Genomic DNA, 26,648 nt, shown 5'->3' on the forward strand with positions numbered 1-26,648 from the left:
TCGGTTCAAGGAGTCTCCACCCGGACGTCTCCCCAATTCCGTAAAAACCAGCAAATCGTTTTTCCCCATCTACAGAGACTTTCAATGATTGGTCCTTAGCTCGTATCTCTTTGTGTAATTTTTAAAATCCAATATATAAATCGTTCTCTCCGGAGTAAGGTCACTCTTGTTGTTTTTTAGGGAATGACATTTTATGGGGGAGAGTTCTTTTTAAACTTGTGCTTAATTGCCAAATCTTTGAGGGGAGAAGCGGTTGTGGAACATGTAGGGGTTAACTTGTATCTTAATAAACTCCTTGATTAAGTCACTAAGTTTCGACTCTGCGATATCATCTAAAGTAAAGTTGATATGTTTTCTTTTGGTCAAGAAGTTTCTCTATGAAAATTTCATTAGGATCCCAGTACCTTTGCCAATTTATATTGATATAAAGGGGGAGAATTATTACATATACATATGGTTTACGGATCATTATGTAAGGGGGAGTGGTTTTTATTGTGAGATGAAGTATTGACTAAGAGGGATTCATACATATCACCATAGCATTACTGTCAAAGTTGTGATACAATTGAACTTTGATGATGTGTAATGATATTATAATGGATCTTCAACAAGTACAGGATGAGCACGCGCATAGTTGAAGAACCAAGGAAATCAAGCATGTCGGATTTTGGAGCTGTAATGCTACAATCCATATGTAAAATGGTTTTGTCACTAAAATTGACAAAGGGGGAGATTGTTAGAGCATTTCTCGGTTGAACCCACTAGAGTTGGTATGTCAAGTTAGTTTCCAATTTTAGTTTCCAAAATGCATTCTTGATTTAGTATACTAAATATAGTTTCGGACTAGATTAACACTAAGAAGTAGAATCGAAGCTATCCTTGAAGGATGAAGTTTGAAGACTACAAGAAGACATCGAGAAGGACTTCATCAACAAAGGTATGAGTTAATTGATTTCACTTGGATTCTTGTTCAATTCTACCTTTCTAATCTATCCAAACAAATGCTCACTTTATGGAACAATTCCTATGACGGTAAATGTACATTTATGTATATATACTCGAGGTTATTTGAGCCACAACTTTTTTGATAATAACCTTTATCCGTGGAAAGGTTCTCATGTGTTCTCATGTTATAGTGAATGAGCTTACGAATTCAACGAGCCAAGAATCACTCAATTCCGAGTTATAACGATGAAGTTATGAGTGATTTATTAAAGTAACAATTATAAGTGTTGCTGTAATTGTTACAGTTCGTTAGTAGGAAACAATCCACGAACTGTTTATAACGGTTCAAGGACTTGATCCCAATTACGTGACTAGAAGCCATTTTTGGTCATGCTTGTGATGTTTCCTTATCTAGGAAACATAACTATTACTCCAAATATATTTGATTACCATATTAAAGTGTTTGTGATTCCTTCCTAAGTTAGAATGTGATTATGATAATGGGTTCGGACTTAACCAAACTCTATAGCATCACTATCAAGTATAACAAAGTTAACGTAAAGTGCACTTTACTTTAAATTAACATGGAAGGTAGAGTTATCTTGCCCCACTTGTGACACAATCTCATCCCCCTCATCCGCTTTGTCTCCCTTGGCTAGGTTACCCACGAGGCTCGCTAGTAGCCTAGCACGGCAACCTATTCAATTAATGTAGCAGTACGTTGTTGGATCTTAGTTTGTTAGGCTTCCAACTAGTTAATGTAATACTCTTTTACTTTAATTATAATAAAGCATTTATAATGCGGAAAGATAAAGTAAATGGCACGGCAAGATTTTGTTAACGATGAAAATTGCAAATGCATAAAAACCCTGGGACCTAGTCCAGAATTAAATACTATCTATTTTAAGCCGCTATACAAAATCTAAACCAACTTCTTATAGTTGAAACCAAGAAACTACCCCTAGTTCACTTAGTTTCCTCAGTATCCTTGTACTTCCGACTTTGAAGGTCACACACTGGTACAATTCCTTTGGATCGTATTCCAAACAACAAAGGAATAACGAATCTGTTTGGTAACAACTCTATTGATTCTTTTCAAGATAAAGATATGTCAAGTCATACGCAAAGGCTCTTCCGTTTAATGTAATAAACTCCTTTGCCTGGTTAGATCAATCTATCCAATAACTACAAAGGTAGTTAAGTTTAGATTCCCAATCAATCAGTATAGATCTCAAAGGGAAACTATAAAGCGATGCCGATCTCACGCAACTAATCAATCGAATAAATCTGATTCTAGTTGGATCCCATCCGATCAAATTTTGTGCACACAATAAGATTCGTCTTCAAATATTCTTTATCTTCAAATAACCTGCACAACACCACTTGAATCTCTTGTGATTAATCAAGCACAGACCAGAGTCTGTTAAAATTGATTATCACAAGATGTCTTTAGATCTAACAACAGTTCAAAATATCTCGTCGATACTTCGATCTAGTTTGAGTGAATCTTATATCAGAAGAGAAGATTCTCAAGAATAAACAAACTAGGTGCAATCAAAGTTTCAACAACCGTTAGTCAATCCAATTAATCGACAACTAATAACACTGCAGTTATCTAGTTTCCCACCAACGGTACTCATAGAGCTTTTTGATCCCACAGAAGTCTTTAAACGATCGGTCGTAAGAGATTTCACCTAATTAGGAAACTTTCGTCTCCGAATAGATGGCTCTACCAGAAACAACAAGAATGAAGTTTGCCTGGCTCTTAGGATAGTCTGCTAGAAATGCAAACTTAGGTATTTATAGACCAAGGATGTTTGGTCATCAAGGAATTTCCAAAACCGAAAATATTCTCAAGATTTGCAATGAATGGAAAAATTTGGTTTTCCTAATTCCAATAAATACTTGTCCAATATTTCTGAAATCTCTCAATAGAAAATCTCCAATTAGTAAATGCACATTACTAATTTTTATTCTCTAGAAATATGCATTTTAATTGCTGGTAATTAAAGCATATGAAACTAAAAACCTTAATTAAAAGATTCTCAATTTATTTCGGCACAAGATCTCCTTGAGTACTAAGTAATATCTTTGAACAATAAATGATAAGATTTACTGTATGTGTTCAAAGTATGTTGACATCTTTTCACTGTAAATCCTTATTTCATATTTACATTCTTGGAATCGGTCATATCATACTTCCAAACAAGTTTAGAATTGGTTTCCCTGTATTCAAAGACAACTATGTGATTGATCAGATACCAAATCACATACATGGGTTCAATTGGTTCTACTGATCACTAGGATAAGTTAAACCTCAATATGGAAATACTTGTGATCGGTCACACCAGTCACTAGGATCGGTTACACCAGTTACAAGGATCAGTTCTATATTCCCATGGTATTGCGTGTGATAGATCACACGAGTTACCAGGACCGGTTACCAATTACAAGGATCGATTACAGAACACTTCTGATCAGTCACACCAATTACTAGGATTGGTCACATCAATTGCAAATATCGATCATACCATCACATGGTGATTACTTAGGATCGGTTACACCAATTAATAAAAACCACTCATACCAAATCATAAGTCGGGCATTATGATTAGTTATACCAAGATACATAAAATAGTTATGATCGTTTCTACCATCTCACACATATTGCTCATCCAAAAATTTGCAAAGAATAGCTGGACCAATAAGCCTAATGATTTCCCTTTCGATTCATAAAACAAGTTCATGAATGTACTTCCTTTAAATGAATATAAAACATTGTTTCCTAGGATGAAATCTTCACCATAACCCATTTACATAATCATAACAATAAATACAAGATTATGACGATGTCTTATCTACGAAGTTCAAAAGATAAGCGTTATACTTCATAGTCTAATTCCCTAATACTATGATTATACTATTATGATCATGTCACATCACTAGAGTATTATGCAATATGCACAGTATATACAACTTCGAAATTATGTTTTCAATATAGCATGACTTCAAAGATACATTAGGAATGAAACAGTTCAAGTCAATATTACTAACCTCAATAGGAAGGATGATGTCGTCGTTGTAGTTCGCTACTTCTTCATATTCTTCAGGTTTTCGGAGTAATACTTGTATGTCTCAACATTCATAGACTTTCTAGTCTAACCTAAACGAAGTTGACTCTAGTATTTAATCAAGCGACTTTAGATGAGTTTTGACACACTAAAATATGACAACCAAACTTGACATACCAACGCTTGGTGAGTTCAACCGAGCTATGCGCTAATATATATCAACCCAACAAGAGGTATTAGACAGGGAGACCCTCTATCTTCATATGTTTTCATAATCTGTGCAGAATCCTATCTACAAACTTTGGAAACCTTCAAAACCAGAAGCTAGTAGGAGGTCCCCGCATATCTCAAAAATCCCCTTCTATTATTCACTTAATGTATGTTGACGACCTCCTCATCACTTACAAATCTTCGACCGAGAGTAACATCCATCTTAAGAAATTATTCTAATCATATATTTCTTCAGCGTTCCAGGTAATTAACACATCCAAATCTGTAATTGTTCATCATCCAAGATTAGACCCACACGAAGTGAACAATCTGCAACAATGTTTTGGTATGCCAACCACATCAAGCGCACCTACATATCTTGGGGTCTAATTTAAACATGGGAGATCATCTAAACACATCTTCGCACCTTTTATTCAACGGCTGGCGCAAAAAGCTAAAGGATGGATGACAAAATGTATAACTCATGCAAGATGGTTAGTACTCATAAAAACTCCCTTAACACCTACATCAAACCATGTTATGCAACACACAATTTTTCCCCACCAATGTTCACAAAAATATTGATCGTATCACAAGAGATTTTTCTGGGGACACGATTCTTCACTTAAAAAATGTCATCCTATAAATTGGGATCAGTTAACCAAACTTATATCTAAAGGAAGGTTAGGAATAAGAAAAAGTAGTGAGCATAATAAAGCGCTTCTCATGAAAAGAATATGGAGCTTACATGATCAACGTGGCACCATCTACGGAAGTATCTGCAGTGAGAAATATTTTAAGCAACAACCTATTCTACAAGGAAATATCACCGTACCACCTGCTCCCAGTGCTCAATGGAGGAAACTGACGTTGTGCCGACTGTCCAGCATCTCATATTTCATCGCATTGGAAATGGGCTACAAACCCCGATTTAGGCTAACTGGACCCCGCTCTTCCCGAACCTTGACCCGACACAATATTTCCCCATCCATACAGTAGCATATATCATCGATCCCGTGTCTCATAACTGGATACATGATAAAATAAGAAATCTACCTCCTCTTGCAGCACAAAGAATCATAAACATCCACCTACCACGAGATATCCCCAAAGATACAGTTATTTGGTCGCATTCAAAATCTGGAAAATACACTACAGCTTCTGAATACAAATGTATAACACAAGAAGTAACTCAATTGCATCAAAAACCCCTCCCTATTACCAAATTCTTATGGACCTTACCATGTCCGCCAAAGATTTAGTTTTTCTAGGTGGAAAGCAATTAACGAAGGTTTGCCGACCTTCTCTATCCTAAACCGCATCCACTTAACAAACACCAACCTTTTCCCCCGATATAGATCCATATAGAATCAGCGACTCACTTACTCCTTCACTGCCCGGTCGCACTCACATCCTGGAACACTTTACTCACCCGGCTTTCAGCAATTCCAAATCCTAACCATCGCTCTATATCGCCATAACTTCTCAAACATCCATCTCTCATCTCCTACAAGAGTCGGCGCCAATATCAACTATTACATCATTTTCTTTTCTGGTCATTGTAGCTTGTTAGGAATGATCTAATATACAACCAAACACAGACAACTTTAGCGGAAATTTTAGCTAGAGATTTAAAGCAGCAACAAGAATACTCGTGGGCTATGGATGCCATATCTCTTGCATTGCTGGGCGATTCACCATCTTATAACAGGTTAGCAGACAACAAAACAACGTCGACGATGTTAGTCGGTTGGTCTACCCCTCTCATGGATTGGATAAAGATCAACACTAATGGGGCTGCAAGAGGACATCCAGGTATGGAGGGTGCAGGAATCATTTGCATGGACTCTATGGAAAAAACTATAATCGTAATTGCGCAACCACTAGGAATTACGACTGCTTTAATAGTGGAAACTTGGAGCTTGCTTCTAGCATCTAGAACCGCAACAGAAAGGCAATGGCCAAAAGTTCTATTTGAAACAGACTCTGAAAATATGCTTCGGTTCGTAAGCTCTCCTGTTGTACCACCATAGTGTATATCGATGAAATAAAGGAGAGAATATGATGGATACCACATTCTGTTATCCAGCACAACTACAGGTAAGAAAATCATGCTGCATATGGACTAGCTAATTATGCGGCAGATGGAAGTTAGATGGAAAATCTATCAACAAAGATCTGGGACCAGGCAGTCCCGAGTTTTATTAATCAAATTATTTTCCATGACTCTACGGGTACTAAATACCCCCGTGTAATTGTAACCTAATTTTATTTTAATAAATGCATGCTTCAAAAAAAAAAAAAGAATATCGACCGATTATCAAATGAATCGGTCAATATGGACATGAACGTTGATTGATTCTGCTTCAACACAGAAACCCAAGATTGTTTGCAATTTTCAATCTTGAATAAATCAATCACAAGTATAATTAAGAATAATGGGTTGCAATCAATTATGTTTAATACGGATTATTTTTTTTAAATGGATGATGAAATTTCCTTTAACTCGATCATTGTTAGAATTGATTGATGAAGTTAGATTTTGATTTTAATTTGTGAGGGAAATGATTTGAATATGTTTTGACTTTGAAAGAGTTTCAAATTTAAAAGGATAAAGCTTAGAATTGAATTTCAATAATGAGGGTAATTTAGTACTTTACTTAATTTAGTCACCCGTTATCCCCTAACTTTAGGTGGATGAAGAAGCCTATAAGCCCCAAATAAATGCCCTATGTCCCAAACTAGGAAGGTAGGAAAACAATAACGCCGTAGAATGGTAAAAATATTTGGAAAATGATAATGCCATAGAATGGTAAAAATATCTAAGTAATTAAAATTAGCTAACTCTAATATGTGCGCTAACAAAATTGGCCAAATGGTAGACAAAATGAAATTTGTGTCATCTTTTTTTCCTTTTAGATATCACCATAATCTGCCTGATAGAAAATAAATTGATTCTTAATGTTGAAAGGTTTCTGTTTATAGATTATTGATGATGTACTCTAGTTATTTGGTAGATCTAAGGAAAGGGACCAAGCTAGGTAACTAGCCTCAAACCCAATAAATATGTGAACACTCAAATACTCAATCGTGTAAGGAGATTTTTTTCTCAATTAAAGAAGGTGGTGTCAGTGAGTGTAGTTGAGAATCCTAGAATAGATGATGATTTGCGTTTGAATTAGAGGTAATTAGAATTATAAAAAGTATGTATAATGCAAGTTGCAAAAGATCACAGTAATTTCTCCACTGATAAATAACTAAACTGATTAAGGTGCTAAATCACTGTAATAAAAAAGAGCTAGGGCCAATGTATATGAGACAAACAAATTTACTTACTCAAGTCCCATCATTAAAATCGAATTTGAAAGCAAATTAATGGAGTAATCAGTTGTCCCACTCTTTTTGCCTCATTTTGGTGGAGACTCTATCACAAAGATTTTACACGCATTTCTTAAAGACAATGATTTTAAGCTTCAAGGATCACAAAAACTCAATGATCCCCTTCATTATTTGTGGATGGTCTTAATCTCTCGCACAATTTTACTTTCCGAAAAAATTATTATCAGCTAAAAAACAGTATGAAATGGTGCTAAGTGTTTTCCAATATATTTCCTCTCAGGTCTTTTCCGTATGGAATGGCAGTGGCACTACAAGGTCCATCATACTGTCAGCCACATGCTACGCAAAAACCTTTCAGAGTTTCCGCAAGATAAAGCTGTTGTGGGCAAAGCCCTGTCGTATACCCCCGATGCGGAGTAATTATGATACATGGCGGAGCTGGCTACGGGGATTAATCACGCTAAAATGTTTATAGAAAGGTATTTCTCCTGTCCTTTTTTATTTGTCATTTATTTTATTTTGGTTTGTCATTTTTTATCTGTCTTTTATGAACATATAAAATTCATTAAATTATCAAAATATATCAAAACGTTTTTATGATCATAAAATAAATTGAAGGAAAAAAATCATGAAATTATTTTTAATATAAACCAAATCCAAAATCTTACACTGTAATTCTAGATATAAAAAAACAAATTTATATATTATATTTCCTATTCATCTTCACTCTTTTTTCCAATAAAAATATTTATGATTATAAATATTAGATCTCTAATAAAGTTATTAACTTAGGTAGTGCTTACAAAGTATTATCTAAAGTTTTAGCAAATAGATTGAAAATTGCAATGCCTTTTAATTTCTGATTTTCAAGGGGCATTTATAAAGGAGAAGCAGATATTGGATGGTGTTCTAGTGGCTGGAGAATGCATTGACAGTAGATTAAAGTCTAAAATTCCAGATATTTTGTGTAAAATAGACATGGAAAAGCTTTTGATAATGTCAAATGGGATGCATTGTTTTGTATTTCAAGGAAGCATGGATTTGGGGAGAAATGGGTTTCTTGGTTACAATGGTGCATTACTTCTTCTAATATTTCAGTGTTAGTGAATGGTAGCTCAAGTGAAAAATTCAAACCTACAAAAGGTTTAAGACAAGGAGATTCTTTGTCTCCTTTCCTTTTTCTCTTAGTGGTTGAGGTACTGTTTAAGCTGTTGGAGGATGCAATGCAAAGAGGAAAGATTCATGGTTTTATGGTTGCAGAAAATGGAATTCAAATTTCTCATTTACAATTTCCAGATGATACTCTTATTTTCTTGAAGGCAGATGCTGTTGAGGTAAGGAAATTATTGCTAATTTTATCTACATTTGAAATGCTTATTGGGCTGAAGTTGAACTTGGATAAAAGTTCAATGATCAGTGTTGGCGCAGATGCTATTGTTAAAGATTTATCTTTAGAACTTGGATGTAAGGTGGAAGATATGCCAATTAAGTATCTTGGGTTGCCTTTGGGAATAACAGCTAGAAATACAACAATATGGGGGAATATTATCCAAAGGATGGAGAAGAAATTAGCTTTATGGAAAAGGAAATTTCTGAACAAAGATGGAAGGCTAACACTTCTTAAAAATTGTCTTGCAAGTTTGCCTTTGTACTATCTGTCTCTTATTCATTTGCATGTAGCTGTGGAGAAGAAGTTAACTAAAATTATGAGGAACTTTCTTTGGGATTCTTCAGAAGATAAGAGAAAAATGTGCTGGGTTTCTTGGAAGAAAATTTGTACCCCAATTAGCAAAGGTGGTTTAGGTGTGAAGAATCTGAATCTCACAAATTTAGCCCTTCTTTCTAAATGGATTTGGAGGTACACAAATGAGAAGACTGCTCCGTGGAGGAGGATTCTGCAAGATAAATTCAAAGCAAAGAAGGAGATACTATTTCCAGTCGATGATAATTTACCTCAGAGAAAAGGGCATTGGAAGAATATTTTAAGGACTAGTTCTTTGATTCAGGGAAAATGTAATCTGCAGGTGAAGAATGGGAAGGCAGTGAGATTCTGGTTTGATGCTTGGAGTACAAATGGGCCTTTAAAAGAAAGATATCTTGTTGCTTTCAAAGTATGCAGTGATAAAAATGCATCAATTGCTGATATGATCCATAATGGTAGACTGCAATATAATACTAGGAGGAATATGACTAGAGAAGAACAGTTAGAGTGGAATCTTTTATGCAATGAGCTAGGTCATGTGCCTGTCTTTACAGATGAATAGGAAGATGTGATGTCTTTTGAGGGAGACTTTAGTGTCAAAAAATGCTATGAAATGCAGGTGGTAACTGAAGAAGTTTACTCTTTTCAGAAATTTTTATGGAAAAAACAGATTCCACACAAAGTAAGTTGTATGTTATGGGCTTACATGCACAAATCAGTTCCAACTTTGGCTATGCTCAGGAGAAGAGGAGTTAATATTGATTCAGTTAGCTGTTATCTGTGTCAGCAAGAAGAAGAAGAAGTTGATCGTCTCTTTGTTCAATGCAAGTATTCTCATGAAGTCTGGATGAAATTCTTAAAGGATTTTAAAATGGAATGGGTGATGCCTTCAACTCTTGAAAGATTATTTTAAGTGTGGTCTCATTGCAAGATGAGAGGGAGGTGTAAGGATGTGTGGGAGAAAATCCATTATGGTATCACATGGCATATTTGGAATGAAAGGAATGGAAAGAAGCATGGTTCAAGACACAAGTCTGTGGACGAATTGGTTTTGCTATTTAAGCAAACTTTGGTTCTTTGGTTACATGAGAAAGATACTTTTAGAAATATTCATGTAAACTCTATTCTTTTCGATTGGGAGACAGTTCTTCACTCTTAATAAGGTGCTGAACTCTTCTTGTACTTGTAAATATTTTTATTTTAAATGAACCTTATTTTTTCAAAAAGAAAAAAACTTAGCACGAAAATATTTGTTTTTATCCTTTATAAAAAATCAAAAAAATAATAAAATTACCCGATATATGTTTTCCTTAAATATTACACATGTTAGTTCTAACTTTAGTAATATAACCTATCATTCAATGAGGGTGATCATAAATTTTCCTCGTATCTCCTTAATATTTTGACTTCGTTAAAACGGACGTATAAAAAAGATAGGAAGGAAATAGTTTTTTCTTTTTTTTAAAAAAAAAGGGGGAACTCTTTTGAAAAACTTATCCATAGCTAATGGAGGTGGGCACGGGGCTACGCGTGCAAAATCATATACAAAAACAAATGCAACAGCTAATTTAAAGTAATGGAAAGTATTATAAATATATCACACAAGAAACCTAATAGGGTCTTCACATTCTAATAGAAGGGCTTCACATGGATTTTAAAGTTGGTTATAGCGTGTCTTGCTGTAGTAGTAAATGTCTAAATTATCCTCCATCCAAAATAAAAAACTAAAAACTAAAATCAAAACCTAATTCTAGTTCAAAAATATGCTCCTCTTATTCTTCTAAACTTCATCTCCTTCATCAACCTTAAATCTTTCCTCCCTTTTTTCAATTGAAATCATTTCATCATCTTCGATCAATCGGCGATTCGAAAAACTTATAATTGTAAATTAAAATCTCTATTAAAGATGAGGAAGAAGCAAATTGATATAAGTGATGGAAATCAACAAACCAGTTATATTTGAAATGGTTAAATTGATTGAGATCAGTAGAAAAAATTAGGTTTCAGAATCATTCCCGATTTGGTTTCCCTTAAATAACCCAACCGTAATTTTTTTACAGTTGAGTTTTACCCAGTTACCGTTGGGTTCGACCAAGATCAAACCTAACCATAAAACCAAAAAACTCAACCATACCTGGTTTAAAATTGGGTTTCCTCAGTTTTACCCAGTTTTGGTCAGGAGTTCTTCATCACCTAACCGTAGATTTTTCTTACGTTGGCTACAAAGGAAAAAAACCCAACTGTAAATCGTTCTGAAAGATAACAAACTCAATATTTTTATATACTTTCACCAATTGTGAGAAATAAAAAGGACATTGGTCGGGACTCGGGAGATTCGAAATTTGGGATTTTAGTTGGAAAAAAATCTCCAAAAGTTTCTCTTTTTTCCCTGCTTTCTCTCCTACAAAAATACTACACTTAATTTGATCATTTATCACTAACTATATAAAAAAATCTAAACATTATTTAAATTTGAATATTAACACTGACTAAACGAAGGATGTTTAGGTAATATGAAAATATTTTAAATAAGGGGTTTCTGAAATTACTAACAGGTGATCCGGTTTTGTCCAATTAGTGAAGACCCTCTATTGGAATGTGAATCCCTTATATTAGTTTTCTTACACAAATCGGAGAGAATCCGTTGGCGCGGTTATTTTACATCATCTCACAATTTTGATGCTAATTTTTTTTTATAAAATCCAAATGATAATGTAGTTGAAGTTTGAAACTAATATATTGGTAATATATTCTTTATCCTTACTAAAAATGTGCATGATCTGAGAGTATGACATCATCATTTACCACTTAAAAATCAGTTCGATGAGAACTAAAGCTTCAAATTAAAATGGTATACACTATACGGTGAGATTTATAAGAAATATGAATATTTGTAAGAAGAACTTATCATCGTAATATTAACTTCAAACACATTGTCATTTGGTTTTATAAAAAGAACAGCGTCTAAATTATGAAAGTGCGAGAATAACCACGTTAACGGATCCCGTCTTTTACAAACAGGACAAATAAATTCAACTATTAGTCGACTTACAATTTAACCTCGTTATCATTTAGGTGCCATTTTATTGAGATATAGGGATAAGGGTAAAGTGGGAAAGACCAAAGTGGAGTAGCGTATTTAGTTTCTATTTGTACTACCCGAACCCAACCAGTCGTACTGCCCCATTACCAGATCCAACCTGCCAAAACTCAATTGTACAACCACATTATTATAAACGTTTAAGGTGGGTGTTGAACTTCTTACTTACTCTCTATTAGAATTGATGGAAAATCACTTAGCTATAAGCGTGGATTCCACATTTGTTTCCTTTGCATAGGAACACAATATGTGGTATATTCACGCTATCATGCACAAATTTCTCGAATACAACATCTGGTCTACAAGACCTGAAACAATAGGTGTCACTTCACCAGTTCCAGGATTTTGTCACAGGCTATACCTGTTACTTATTGAATTTGTAACGGTAATAACATGTTATTAATAGGCCGTTATTAATAATTGTGATGGTGTTTTATAACGGTTATATCTGTGACAAGATCCAGATACAGTCACGTATAAAAAGCGTTACAATAAGTAATAGTCACAGTTGACCTAATTTTAGGACTGCGACACGTGGCTCATTTGTCACGAAAATTGTAACATTTTGTGTGAGTATATTATCGCAACGATTCGTTTGAGGACACGTGTATTTTTGTAGTAACGGTTACAGTAACACCTATAAGTGTTACCTACTGCTTGTAACAAATCTTTTAGTGACACGCATCATCTTCCTATATCAGCACTCAGATGATGACACGTGTTCTTTTTAACTAACACTTTTTGTAACGATTATTTACGTGACAGTTCTTTAATTTACAGTTAAGAAAAATGGATAATCCAGATCCATTATAACGGACCTGGGCTTCCAGTTTACAGGCCTGCAATTTATCCTGAAACACGGGCCTGCGGTATACATTTCAACACTCACACATACATTGCCGAAGCCGGAAACACAAGAACAAAGGTCTATTCATTATGATACAACCAAAAAATTGTTTTATTCATTACGAAATTTAACCAAGCAAAACTCAAAGCCAACACTTTGTGAGCTGCAACCAAGTAAAAACAAGCTTAACTTAATTAATACACAATGAGATAAGAAGTTGCAAGAGAATAAAAATATACAAATGAATCAATAAGATTTGTTATCATACCATTTAACGCGAGCATAGACAAAGTTATCATTTCAAGTAATTCCAGCATTGGCATCAAACACGCATGACCTACAAATAATAAAAATTGAACATGTTAATGACAAGTTTTGGAGTTTCATGGATCAAGAGAGGAGTGGAAAGAAAAACAGAACAAAGAAATGTAAATAACTACACTATTATCAATCTCTCTTCACAAACTCCAAATTACAACTTAGCTATATAAAGCAAAACATAGAATAAGTGGCGTTCCACTTCACACGACTCCCACTTCCTAAGGTGTAGGTAAACAGACTCAACATTAACACCTACAATTCTTCACGTCCTGTAAACAATAAAGACTAAAACTAAGTCAACACTTCAGTTCTACAAATGTAGTTGTAGCACTATTAACTTGCCAGATTTTTGTATTCACATGAACTACCTCTGTTATATGACTTGCAATGAATACAAGAACTTCATCTCATAACAACTGAAAGTTGGATACTCAATTAAAAAGTTAAACACCATGGATTTGATTAAAAATTCAAGGAAGTAAAATTCAGAAAATGGAGAACATTACAAGAAAAAGAAGGTAAAACGTCAGCAGACATACCTAAAGAGCACAATCAAGATCAAGAACTGATCCACCTAGTTTTGTCTTTGACTGCACCAAAAGAGAGAAAGTGAGGAGTCGAAACACCGTATATTTTACTAAAAATTCAAGGAATGATTGAATTTAGAAAAATAAGGAACATTACAAGAAAGTGAAAGGAAAAGGTTAATAGACATACTTAAAGAGCACAACCAAGATCAAGAATGGATGCACCTAGTTTTTTCTTTGGTTGCACCAAAACAGAGCAAGTAGAAGTTAAAAAAAAATTGAACCAGACACCCACACCCAAATTTTTAAGAGTTGGAATGAGTTTTCTAATCTCTTCACACCTTTTCGGCTCCAGCGAGTAACCCAGTGAAGACTTTCGGTGTAAGAACATCCAGACTTGAAATAGTTGCACGACTCACAAAGGTTATTGGCACTCTTTTCTATAGAGAAAAAATCCCATATAAGCAATTCGAAGTAGTCTTGCCTCAGTAGGTTATTCGAACTGCGGCTTTTTACATCGAGGAATCTTCACAAAAACAGAATAAAAAGAATCAACAAACTTGAAATAAAGAATAAAAATAGGACTCTAACAACAAGAAGTTATGAATAAGAAAAAGTCACTGAAGCTAATGTTAAAGAAATAAGAAGGGCAAAAGGAGGATTTACATTTGCAGAGAACAACATGACCACGAACAATCAACATACGGGCAAAAAGAGGATTTACTTGAAATAGTTGGAAACATCGCACTAACCAACATACCAATTGATTGAAATTCCTTAAAAAAATCCCAAAAAAGTCGAATGGATTCACAAATTTACCATTTTTCTCAGCACTTTGATTGTGTTTCTTACAGTTGTATGAAAAAAGTCTAATGGATTTACAAATTTACCATCTATACGTTGCAGGAAGATTGTGTTTCTTACAGTTGTATGAAAAAAGTTTATCAGTCAACAAAATTTGAACTTTTGGGGGTGATATAACGAAATTTAACTTTTCTCCCTTGATATCAATAATTAGAAATTACACATTCAACAACAAAGAAATCAAAACATGTCTCAACTTCCAGGTACGATTTGCGATAAAAAAGATTTAGAAAGAAAAAAGAATTACCTCAATGAGTGGATCTCTTCCAACAATAAAAAAGACTTCATCTGCAAGAGTTCTTATGACTTTAGCACGAGGGTCATACAGTTCTAGCATACACGATGACCAAATCCTGACATATGAGCCGCGGCAGCAATAGTCGGTGCCTATATGTACCACATGACCATTAACATTAGGTGGAATACCACGGAAGTACAAGTTAAAACACCCAAAAGTAATGTTGCATTAACAATCAAAACTGGTGGTTAAACACTCTTATTAGGCAGAAGATAAAACAAAACATGACAAGAGGTAGAAAGTATAAAGAACAAAACAAATATACCTTTCCAAGTATACGTGCGATTTGTGTATCCCTCACTTGTTTTGAATTGTAGAGATCTTGACCCTGCTTTCAAAAGAAATGATTTAATATCTTGGAATTGGTAATACGAGTTAAAACTTTACATTTCATATGATTTGCAATGAATAACATACGAACACTGTCAACAATCTCAGCAAGACTAGCACTTACACACATCCTTGGGATTTCATGGAGAACCATACACTAAACAATAGTTGAGCTTTCTACCAAAATGAAAATGAATTCTAAGAAGAAACTATTTGTTATGATACCAAAATCTTAATAACTAATCACTCAACCAGAATTAGTAGCACATAAGCCAACGAAAGCAAAACAAAACGAATTATTAACATTCATCATATAGTAGGTAGGTTATGACACATCATTAATTTATTTGAAACAGTTTCAGAGGTGTTGAATCAACTATCATGTAATAGCATGTTAACTTCTAAATAAAACCACAAATATTATTAGAGTCTTGACCAAATTAAGAATTCAAACAAACAATTTCAACTCAAGAACCACTATCACAGTTGAAAGATTACATGAACCTGAACTTGAACATTTGTGTGATGCTTCTCTCTTCTAGTAACATAAGTTATAGAGAGATTAACATCAATCAAACATTTGCATCATCTGGGTTGAGCCAAAAAATCAATGAAATATGAAACCCTTGATTCACAAAATCAGATCCAAACAAAATAATTATAAAAAATCAGTAATTAAACTTTTATACACATCTGATCAACAACCTTCACAAGGTAACATTAACAAAAATCAACCTTAAAAATCATCTGGGTTGTTCCGAAAAACCAATGAAATCTGAAACCCTCAATTCCAAATATTAGATCCAAACAAAAACAATCAGAGAAGAAAAAAATAAATAATGAAAAATCTGTAAATGAAGACTATGAAATTGGAGAAATAGGTTTTCATTCTCGATCTTTATTTTGATATTTGACTTGAAGAGATTAGATGAGAAAAAGAAGATGTTTATCTATCCCTACAAATTAAAAACATAAAAAAAAAAAAAAAAAAAAAAAAAAAAAAAAAAACTAAGATTCGATCTACTATATTTCAGTAAAGTTTTGTAAAGAGAAAGTGATGAACGAACGTATTCAATGGTAGTTCGGTTTCGGGGAGTTAGGGTTTCCTCTGCAAGAGGTGGAAGATTTGATGGCAAGAGATAAGGGGAAAGGGAAAATGAAAATTAAGTGAGAGAAAAAACAAAGATTGTTATGTATAAAAAAATCTATAATCTATGGTTATACTTGGTCATACGGATTAGGAAAGTCTTTGGACTGTAAAGATTTAGGGTCCGTTTGGCAGCTTGGATATGAAAAACGTTATCCAGGTTAGGGTATTCCTTGGTTTATCTAAAACTATTATGGCAATGGTTATTTTAAATGGTACTTGTTTTTCACATTAGGTTAATGTAGTATGTTGTTTGTCAAGAAACTTGTATCCAAGTTAAATTAAAAGAAATAAAAAATAAAACCATATAAATTTATGGTTTCGAGCATAAGAAAATTTTAGATAAAAAAAGTAATTATAAAAATAACAGTCTGACCCAGGAAAGGATTGAATTATTCCAGGTTTTACATGGAATTTCAAAATCCCACCTTTTTAACCTTCTAAAATTTAGGTAGAATACACTATTCTTATCTTGACAGAGAATAAGCACCGACACAAACACAATATACGGTTATTTAAGGGATAACCCAACCTAGGTTAGGATATGAAGGCCGCCAAACACGACCTTAGTCTAACATTGTAATACGGATCAAGACAAGTGAGTGAGAAACTTGTATTTTTGTGCTAAAATATATCAGATTTTAACATCTTGGGTTCAGAGATTACTAGAGTTAGACCTGAGTTTCTCATTCGGATGAACTTGAGAGGACATATATCAGATTTGAACATCCCAGGTTCGAAGATTACTAGAGTCAGACCTGAGTTTATTATTCGGATGAACTTGAGAGGAAATATATCATACTTGAGCATCCCAGGTTCAGAGATTACTATAGTTAGACCTGAGTTTCTCATTCGGAAGAACTGTAAAAGAAATATATCATATTCGAACATCCCAAGTTCAAAGATTACCAGAGTTAGACCTAAGTTTCTCATTCGGAAGAACTGGAGAACAAATATATCATATTCGAAAACATCCCAGGTTAAGATTACTAAAGTTATACCTGGGTTTCTCATTCAGGTGAACTGGAGAAGAAACATATCATATTTGAACATCCCAGGTTCAAAGATTACTGGAGTTAGACCCGAATTTCTCATTTGGATGAACTGGAGACAAAATATATCAGATTCAAACATCCTAGGTTCGAAGATTACTAGAGTTAGACTTGAGTTTCCCATTCGGGTGAACTGGAGAAGAAATATATCAGATTCGAAAACATCCCAGGTTAAGATTACTAAAGTTAGACCTAAGTTTCTCATTCAGATGGAGAAGATATATATTATATTTGAACATCCAAGGTTCAAAGATTACTGGAGTTAGACCCAAGTTTCTCATTTGGATGAAGTGGAGACGAAATATATCAGATTCGAACATCCCAGGTTCGAAGATTACTAAAGTGAGACCTGAGTTTCTCATTCGAGTGAACTGAAGAACAAATATATCAGATTCGAAAACATCCCAAGTTAAGATTACTAAAGTTAGACTTGAGTTTCTAATTCAGGTGAACTGGAGAAGAAATATATCAGATTCGAAAACATCACAGGTTAAGAATACTAAAGTTAGACCTGAGTTTCTAATTCAGGTGAACTGGAGAAGAAATATATCAGATTCGAAAATATCCCAGGTTAAGGTTACTAAAGTTGGACCTGAGTTTTTCATTCGGATGAATTGAAGACGAAATATATTAGATTCGAACATCACAGGTTCAAATATTGCTAGAGTTAGACCTGAGTTTCTCGTTCGGATGAACTGAAGATGAAATATATTAGAATTGAACATCTCAGGTTCGAAGATTACCAGAGTTAGACCTGAGTTTCTGATTTGAATGAACTGAAAATGAAATATAGCAGATTCAAACATCCCAGGTTCAAAGATTAATAGAGTTAGACCAGAGTTTCTCATTTGGAAGAACTAGAGAAGAAATATATCAGATTCGAACATCTCAGGTTCAAAGATTACTAGAGTTAGACCTGAGTTTCTCATTCGAAAGAAATGGAGAAGAAATATATCATATTCGAAAACATCCCAGGTTAAGATTACTAAAGTTGTAACAGAGTTTCTCATTCGGGTGAACTCGAGAAGAAATACATTATGTTTGAACATCCCAGGTTCAAAGATTACTGGAGTAAGACCCGAGTTTCTCACTAGGATGAACTGGAGACAAAATATATCAGATTCAAACATCCAAGGTTCGAAGATTACTAAAGTTAGACTTGAGTTTTTCATTCGGGTGAACTGGAGAAGAAATATATCAGATTCAAAAACATCCCAGGTTAAGATTACTAAAGTTAGACCTGAATTTCTCATTCTGGTGAACCGGAGAAGAAATATATTATATTTGAACATCTCAGGTTCAAAGATTACTGGAGTTAGACCCAAGTTTCTCATTTGGATGAACTGGAGACGAAATATATCAGATTCGAACATCCCAAGTTCGAAGATTACTAAAGTGAGACCTGAGTTTCTCATTCGGGTGAACTGAATATCAGATTCGAAAACATCCCAAGTTAAGATTACTAAAGTTAGACCTGAGTTTCTAATTCAAGTGAACTGGAGAAGAAATATATCAGATTCGAAAACATCATAGGTTAAGAATACTAAATTTAGACCTGAGTTTCTAATTCAGGTGAACTGGAGAAGAAATATATCAGTTTCGAAAACATCCCAGGTTAAGATTACTAAAGTTAGACCTGAGTTTCTCATTTGGATGAACTGGAGATGAAATATATCATATTCGAATATCCCAGGTTCGAAGATTACTAAAGTTAGACATGAGTTTTTCTTTCGAATGAACTAAAGACGAAATATATCAGATTCGAACATCACAGGTTCAAGTATTGCTAGAGTTAGACTTGAGTTTCTCGTTCAGATGAACTGAAGATGAAATATATCAGATTCGAACATCACAGGTTCAAAGATTGCTAGAGTTAGACCTAAGTTTCTCGTTCGGATGAACTGAAGACGAAATATATCAGATTCGAACATCACAGGTTCAAAGATTGTTAGAGTTAGACCCGAGTTTCTCGTTCGGATGAACTGAAGACGAAATATATCAGAATTGATCAACACAGGTTCAAAAACTACTAGAGTTAGACTTGAGTTTCTCGTTCGGATGAACTGAAGACGAAATATATCAAAATTGATCAACACATGTTCAAATACTACTAGAATTAGATTTGAGTTTCTCGTTCGGATGAACTGAAGATGAAATATATTAGAATTGATCAACACAGGTTCAAAAACTACTACATAGTTAGACTTGAGTTTCTTGTTCGGATGAACTGAAGACGAGATATATCAGAATTGATCAACACAGGTTCAGAAACTACTACATAGTTAGACGGTTAGACTTGAGTTTCTCGTTCGGATAAACTGAAGAGGAAATATATCAGAACTGATCATCACAGGTTTAAATACTACTTGAGTTAGACTTGAGCTTCTCGTTCAGATAAACTGAAGAGGAAATATATCAGAACTGATCATCACAGGTTCAAATACTACTAGAGTTAGACTTGAGCTTCTCATTCAGATGAACTGAAGACGAAATATATCAGAATTGATCAACACAGGTTCAAAAATTACTAGAGTTAGACTTGATTTTCTCGTTCGGATGAACTGAAGACGAAATATATCAGAATTGATCAACACAGGTTCAAATACTACTAGAGTTAAACTTGAGTTTCTCGTTCGGATGAACCGAAGACAAAATATATCAGAATTGATCAACATAGGTTCAAAAACTACTAAAGTTAGACTTGAGTTTCTGTTCGGATGAACTGAAGATGAAATATATTAGAATTGAACATCTCAGGTTCGAAGATTACTAGAGTTAGACCTGAGTTTCTGATTTGGATGAACTGAAGATGAAATATATCAGATTCGAACATCACAGGTTCAGAGATTACTAGAGTGAAAATCACCAGACTACCCTTATCGGAAATAAGTAAAGTAATATTACAGATTAAGAAAATGACCATATTACCCTTATCGGAAATACGTAAAGTAAATAGTACAAACAGTGAAAATGACCATATTACCCTTACTAGAAATTAGTGCAATAAATATCATGGAGATAGTGAAAATGACTATACCACCCTTATCGGAAATAAGTGAATAAATATTGCAGATTATGAAAATGACCATATTACCCTTACTAGAAATAAGTGCAATAAATATCACACACAGTGAAAATGACCATATTATCCTTACTAGGAATTAGTGCGATAAATATCATGGGGATAGTGAAAATGACCATACTACCTTTATCAGAAATAAGTGAAATAAATATTACCGATTGTGAAAATGACCATATTACCCTTACTAGAAATAAGTGCAATAAATATCACACATACAGTGAAAATGACCAAATTACCCTTACTAGGAATTAGCGCAATAAATATCATGAAGACAGTTAAAATGACCATACTACCCTTATCGGAAATAAGTAAAGTAAATATTACAGTTTGTAAAAATGACCATATTACCCTTACTAGAAATATCACACAGATAGTAAAAATGACCATATTACTCTTACTAGAAATATCACACAGATAGTGAAAATGACCAAACTACCCTTATCAAAAATAATTAAAGTAAATATTATAGACTGTGAAAATGACTATTTCACCCTTACTGTAAGTAAGTGCAATAAATATTATGATGACTGTCAAAATAACCAAACTACTCTTATTGGAAATAAGTGCAATAAATATCACAAAGACGGTGAAAATGACTATACTACCCTTACTGGAAATTAGTGAAATAAATATTATGAAGACTGTGAAAATGACCAGACTACCCTTATCAAAAATAAGTAAAGTTAATATTACATACTGTGAAAATGACTATTTTACCCTTACTGGAAATAAGTGTAATAAATATTATGGAGACTGTCAAAATGACCAGACTATCCTTATCGGAAATAAGTAAAGTGAATATAAAAGACACTGAAAATGAGCATACTACCCTTACTAGAAATAAGTGCAATAAATATTATGGAGACTGTGAAAATAACCAGACCACCCTTATTGAATATGAGTAAAGTAAATATTACAGTTTGCTAAAATGACCATTTTACCCTTAGGGGAAATAAGTGCAATAAATGTTATGGAGACAGTCTCCATAATATTTATTACACTAATTTCCATTAAGGGTAATATGGTCATTTTCATAGTTTGTAATATTTACTTTACTCATTTCCGATAAGGGTAGTTTGGTCATTTTCACAGTCTCTATTAATTTATTAACCTTATTTCCAGTAAGGGTAAAATGGTCATTTTCACAGACTATAATATTTAGTTAACTTATTTTTGATAAGGGCAGTTTGGTCATTATATAGTTTCCACGATGTTTATTGCATTAATTTCTAGTAGGGGTAATATGGTCATTTTCACAGTCTGAAATATTAACTTTATGTATTTTTAATAAGGGTAGTCTGGTCATTTTCACACTCTCAATAATATTTATTGCACTAATTTCCAATAAGGGTAATATGGTCATTTCCACAGTCTGTAATATTTACTTTACTTATTTCTGATAAGGGTAGTTTGGTCATTTTCATAGTCTCTAGAATATTTATTACATTTATTTCCAATAAGGGTAAAATTGTCATTTTCATAGTATGTAATTTTTACTTTAGTTATTTCTGATAAGGGTAGTTTGGTCATTTTCATAGTCTCCATGATATTTATTGCACTTATTTCTTGTAAGGTTAATATACTCATTTTCATAGTCTCCATGATATTTATTGCACTTATTTCTAGTAAGGGTAATATAGTCATTTTCACATTAAGGGTAATATGGTCGTTTTCAAAATTTGTAATATTTCCTTTACTTATTTCCGATAAGGATAGTTTGGTCATTTTAACAGTCTCCATAATATTTATTGCACTTATTTCTAGTAAGGTAAGATGGTCATTTTCACAGTCTGTAATATTTTCTTTACTTATTTCTTATAAGAGTTGTATGGTTATTTTCACAGTGTATAATATTTACTTTCCTTATTTCCTATAAGGGTAGTCTGGAAATTTTCACAGTTTCCATAATATTTATTGCACTAATTTCCATTAAGGGTAATATGGTCATTTTCACAGCCTCTAATACTTACTTCACTTATTTCTGATAAGGGTAGTCTGGTCATTTTCACAATCGGCATAATATTTTGTTTCACTTTTTTCCATTAAGGGTAATATGGTCATTTTAACAATCTGTAATATTTACTTTACTTATTTCCGATAAGGGTAGTCTGGTCATATTCACAATCTTCAGAATTTTTATTGCACTTATTCCGATAAGGGTAGTCTGATAATTTTCACCGTCTTCGAAAGAAGCGGATATGTCAAAGTCAAATTTCTATAAAGTCATGACTTGTTGATTTGGTCTTGATCCTGTTTTCTAATATTAAGAAAATTAAAAAGAAAAAGAAAAATGTATTTTGATTTATAGAAATGAAATATAATTGTTAGTTTGTACAAATGTGAGAAAATTAGTGACAAGTAAAATTCAAATTGTTACAATTTTGGGGTTGTTTTAGATGTGGTGAAATATTTGGGTGGAATCATCACTTTGAATTATAATTGTGATTGTCTGTAAAATTGTCAACAAATATTATTGTGATTAATAAAAGAATTTAATATTCCTAATTATTATCACGAATACAAAATTTAATAACAATTATAACTGTTGTAAGACTTGTCACAGGTGTATCTGTGACTGAAAAATAAACTGTGACAGGTTGCACAATTACAAAAACCTGGTTTTGGTGTAGTGTGTTGAGATTCTCATAAGAAACGTTCTTAGAGCAAGCACTGTAAGAACTAGTTCCCAGCTACCTTCTTCGCCAAGTAATATAATATGAGGCAAGAGCCATGCAAATCTGGCATTCTCCTTCGGGCTTTCATAAGGTGAGAATGTTTCCTTCTAGGAAATTTATAACACGTTTGGATACCAGCTGCTGCTTCTTCATAAGTAGAAGGTAAAAGCAAGCTATTTTGCTTCACAAAAAGTTAAGCCTTCGATTTCTAAAAATAGTTTTGAAATTCGATACCCAACCGTCTTCTGACTTTTTGACTCCTAGAAGTAAAAAAGGAAAAACTTCTCGTATATTATCCAAACATGCTATTAATAGGTATGGAGGATCTTTTCGGGCTCACATCTTTAAAAGATATCTTTATACTTCTAAACTTAGGGTTTGAAAAATATTTAATATATGGTCAAAACTATTGTATGGTACTAATAACATGTTTGGACTCCATTTAAAAATTGAATATTCCTACACGACCGATAAAAATGGATAATTCTAAACAGAGAGTCATAACATAAAGTTGGTAGGCCCACCTCTGTCCATATGGGACTAACAGGGACCCATGTTTTGTGCGCTGGTTTCTATAGTATTTATTTTTATGGGTTTATTTATTAAAAATTTGTTTTACCATTTCTAGAAGCAAAAATAAATCAAAAATAAAATTTGAAGGTCATCGATTTTAATAATAAGTATCATATTCCAATCTCGAGTATTCCATAGTGAGTAGGCAGAATGGGACAGGAGACTAAATGGCGTGGCTCAAAAAATTTGTTACTGCCACGCGCTTCCGCTCTGCAAAGTTTGATGATCATACATTTTAAACAAAGTTTCAATTTCTAACTTTTCAATATTCTGGTTAAAATATTTGCATATGGCCCTTTTGGGCTTACACCATGGTATTAGTGCTCAACAAAGATCCTAGGGGTGTGTCTGCCACTTGGCTTTATCATCACTAGGTAGCTATTCACTAATCCTTCTCCAAAAACTTCTCTATATAAAGAAGTGTTTTGCATCAATCAATTCCAAGTTCAGAGATTTGATATTTCCTCTTCCAACACTTATAGCGAGGTGAGCAAATATACCTGTCTTTTAACTTGCTCGACCATTACACGTTTCTTTTTCGATCACATGTAATGTAATATACTTACTTTGGTAGTGATATAGCCGCATGGAAGGTGCAAAATTAGATGTATAATGTTTTTCCTTCTTCGTTTTCTTTTTTCTCGACATAATCTGATCTTCGCTAGCTGTCTATTTGTTTGAGATTACGATCTTCCTTTAGTTATATTTGTTTGATACGCAAATTTAAGTATATGCTTCATTGTACGCGTCTGATAATATATATACATATATATATGCATGTGAATATATATCTCAGGTGCTAGCTACCTTGAAAGTACTTATCGATCTGACCTGCTAAGAACATTTGCAGAGAATGAAGTATGTGGTGGTGTTATTTATGGTGATGATGGTGATGGAGAATTCCTGCGTGGCTATCCGCAAGTTGGAAGAAGAAGCATCTGACCTTAGCATAAATGGAAATGAAGCGGAAAAAATGCATGAAGTTGTGACGGGTGAATTATATGATCATCAAAAAGATAAACAGGAAGTAGTAACAACAACAACAGTGATTAATACTAGTGAAGAAGTACAAGAGACGAAAAAGAACAAGGATGTAAAAGGTTATCAAGCAGGACAACACCATGGAATACCTAGACAATATTATAACGACTGGGGTAGCAGTGGAAATGATATCGGTGGTAGCGGCTAATTAATCCTTGCTTCTCAGTCGAGTTGCTGTTGCTTTATAAATATAGCACGTAGCAGTATTGTCTAATGGTAAGTGCTAGTGTGTATGTTGTGCATCACCTTCCAAATAAAAAATGTTGTGCACTTACGGTGCGTAATATTTCGGATATTGTAGCATCTATATATGTATGACCTACTAGTAGTTCTATCTACGTGTATATAACGTCGTATATTAATTTATACCATGTTTGATTGGTGATGTTGTTTTTTCTATTATAATTTTATGTATCTATTTTCCTGTCAAGAAATAAATTGAATAACTGAGATCTTATATATACACGAGTCAAGATCCGAATATGGTGACACGTGGACATAGTTCTTCTGTAGACGAAAAGATTGAAGTCATGGTAGTGATAACGTCGCTGATGCCCAAAGGTACAGGAAAAACGATATAAGGCCAAGTCTAATGGAGGAGGAAAGGGGTTAGTTTAACAGTGTCGCCATGTCATGTAAGAGGAAGATCTGAGCATAGTGGTGAGGGAGGGAAAGAAGATTTGGGCGAGGTTGATACTACTATATTATATTTATCTTATAAAATTTTTGAAGATATATTTACAGATGGGAAAAAACGATTTGATGGTTTTTTTAGGGAAGTGAAGAGACGACCGTGCGGACGGAGACCCTTCGACCGAACAAATTGCTTAAACCTGCTTGTAACAGATGCACTGCACGTAAGTGCTTTGAGTTCGAGAGATCAATCTGTAGGACTCCGGCCTAAACCAAGACAATGGTCGTTCCAGAGTCAATTCTGCCACAAAGAGGGATGAGGGTCGATCTATAGGAGGGAAGCTGAGAAGTGTGTGAGATCAATGATGATCAAGGATTGTGGATGTGTTTAAGTTTTCCGCAAAGTTTTTGTGAACTGTTGAGATCAAATAAGTTCTGGTTGATTGATTGAATTATTGAGAGTGATTGCTCGGATGAGAATTCTTCTTTAGACGATGATTCTTGGTTGTTCAATCGTGGATTCAGAAACTTATTTATATTGCAAGAATATTAGACACATTGTTCCTAGTAAGTGTGACGGTTGCTCGAGTGAAAGAGTGAGGAAGTGGGAAATCGTGGTTTAACCAGTTCCTTGTCGTGGGAGACTTGGTTGATTGTCCACCCACTACTTTTCCAACCTCCTCAACCGCTTGCACAACTTACTAATATTTCTCATCGTGGGTGAACACACGTGCCATAGGCACCAAACCATAACCCTAGTAATTATTCCCCCATGTGACATGATTGATGTCTCATGATTGTGGAGTCTGCAAGGTAGACGTGTATTTAATTAGTCAGTTGTTGACTTGATTAGACGATGACTCTAAGTTTTGTTGAGTCGAGCATGATTGG

The 26,648-nt window shown here is 33.9% G+C and overlaps 2 long non-coding RNA genes across 5 annotated transcripts; one reads left to right on the forward strand and one right to left on the reverse strand.

Annotated features, from left to right (window-relative positions):
* Window positions 1–13,097: 13,097 nt before the first annotated feature.
* LOC113293034 lies at window positions 13,098–16,537 on the reverse strand. Of its 4 annotated transcripts, none has more exons than XR_003332013.1 (8): window positions 16,290–16,537; window positions 16,053–16,143; window positions 15,490–15,552; window positions 15,174–15,313; window positions 14,404–14,588; window positions 14,075–14,125; window positions 13,483–13,551; window positions 13,098–13,377 (listed from the first exon to the last, which is right to left on the reverse strand). It is a non-coding gene; the product is annotated as an uncharacterized LOC113293034 (long non-coding RNA). The 4 variants fall into 4 exon arrangements; XR_003332012.1 differs by having other exon boundaries at window positions 16,053–16,179; XR_003332011.1 differs by having other exon boundaries at window positions 13,099–13,377; window positions 16,059–16,537.
* Window positions 16,538–24,486: 7,949 nt separating this feature from the next.
* On the forward strand, window positions 24,487–25,554 carry LOC113293035. The gene is made up of 2 exons (XR_003332014.1): window positions 24,487–24,569; window positions 24,934–25,554. It is a non-coding gene; the product is annotated as an uncharacterized LOC113293035 (long non-coding RNA).
* The last annotated feature ends 1,094 nt before the right edge of the window (window positions 25,555–26,648 follow it).

This window comes from Papaver somniferum, chromosome 7, assembly GCF_003573695.1.
Source record: "Papaver somniferum cultivar HN1 chromosome 7, ASM357369v1, whole genome shotgun sequence".
Lineage (NCBI taxonomy): Eukaryota > Viridiplantae > Streptophyta > Magnoliopsida > Ranunculales > Papaveraceae > Papaver > Papaver somniferum.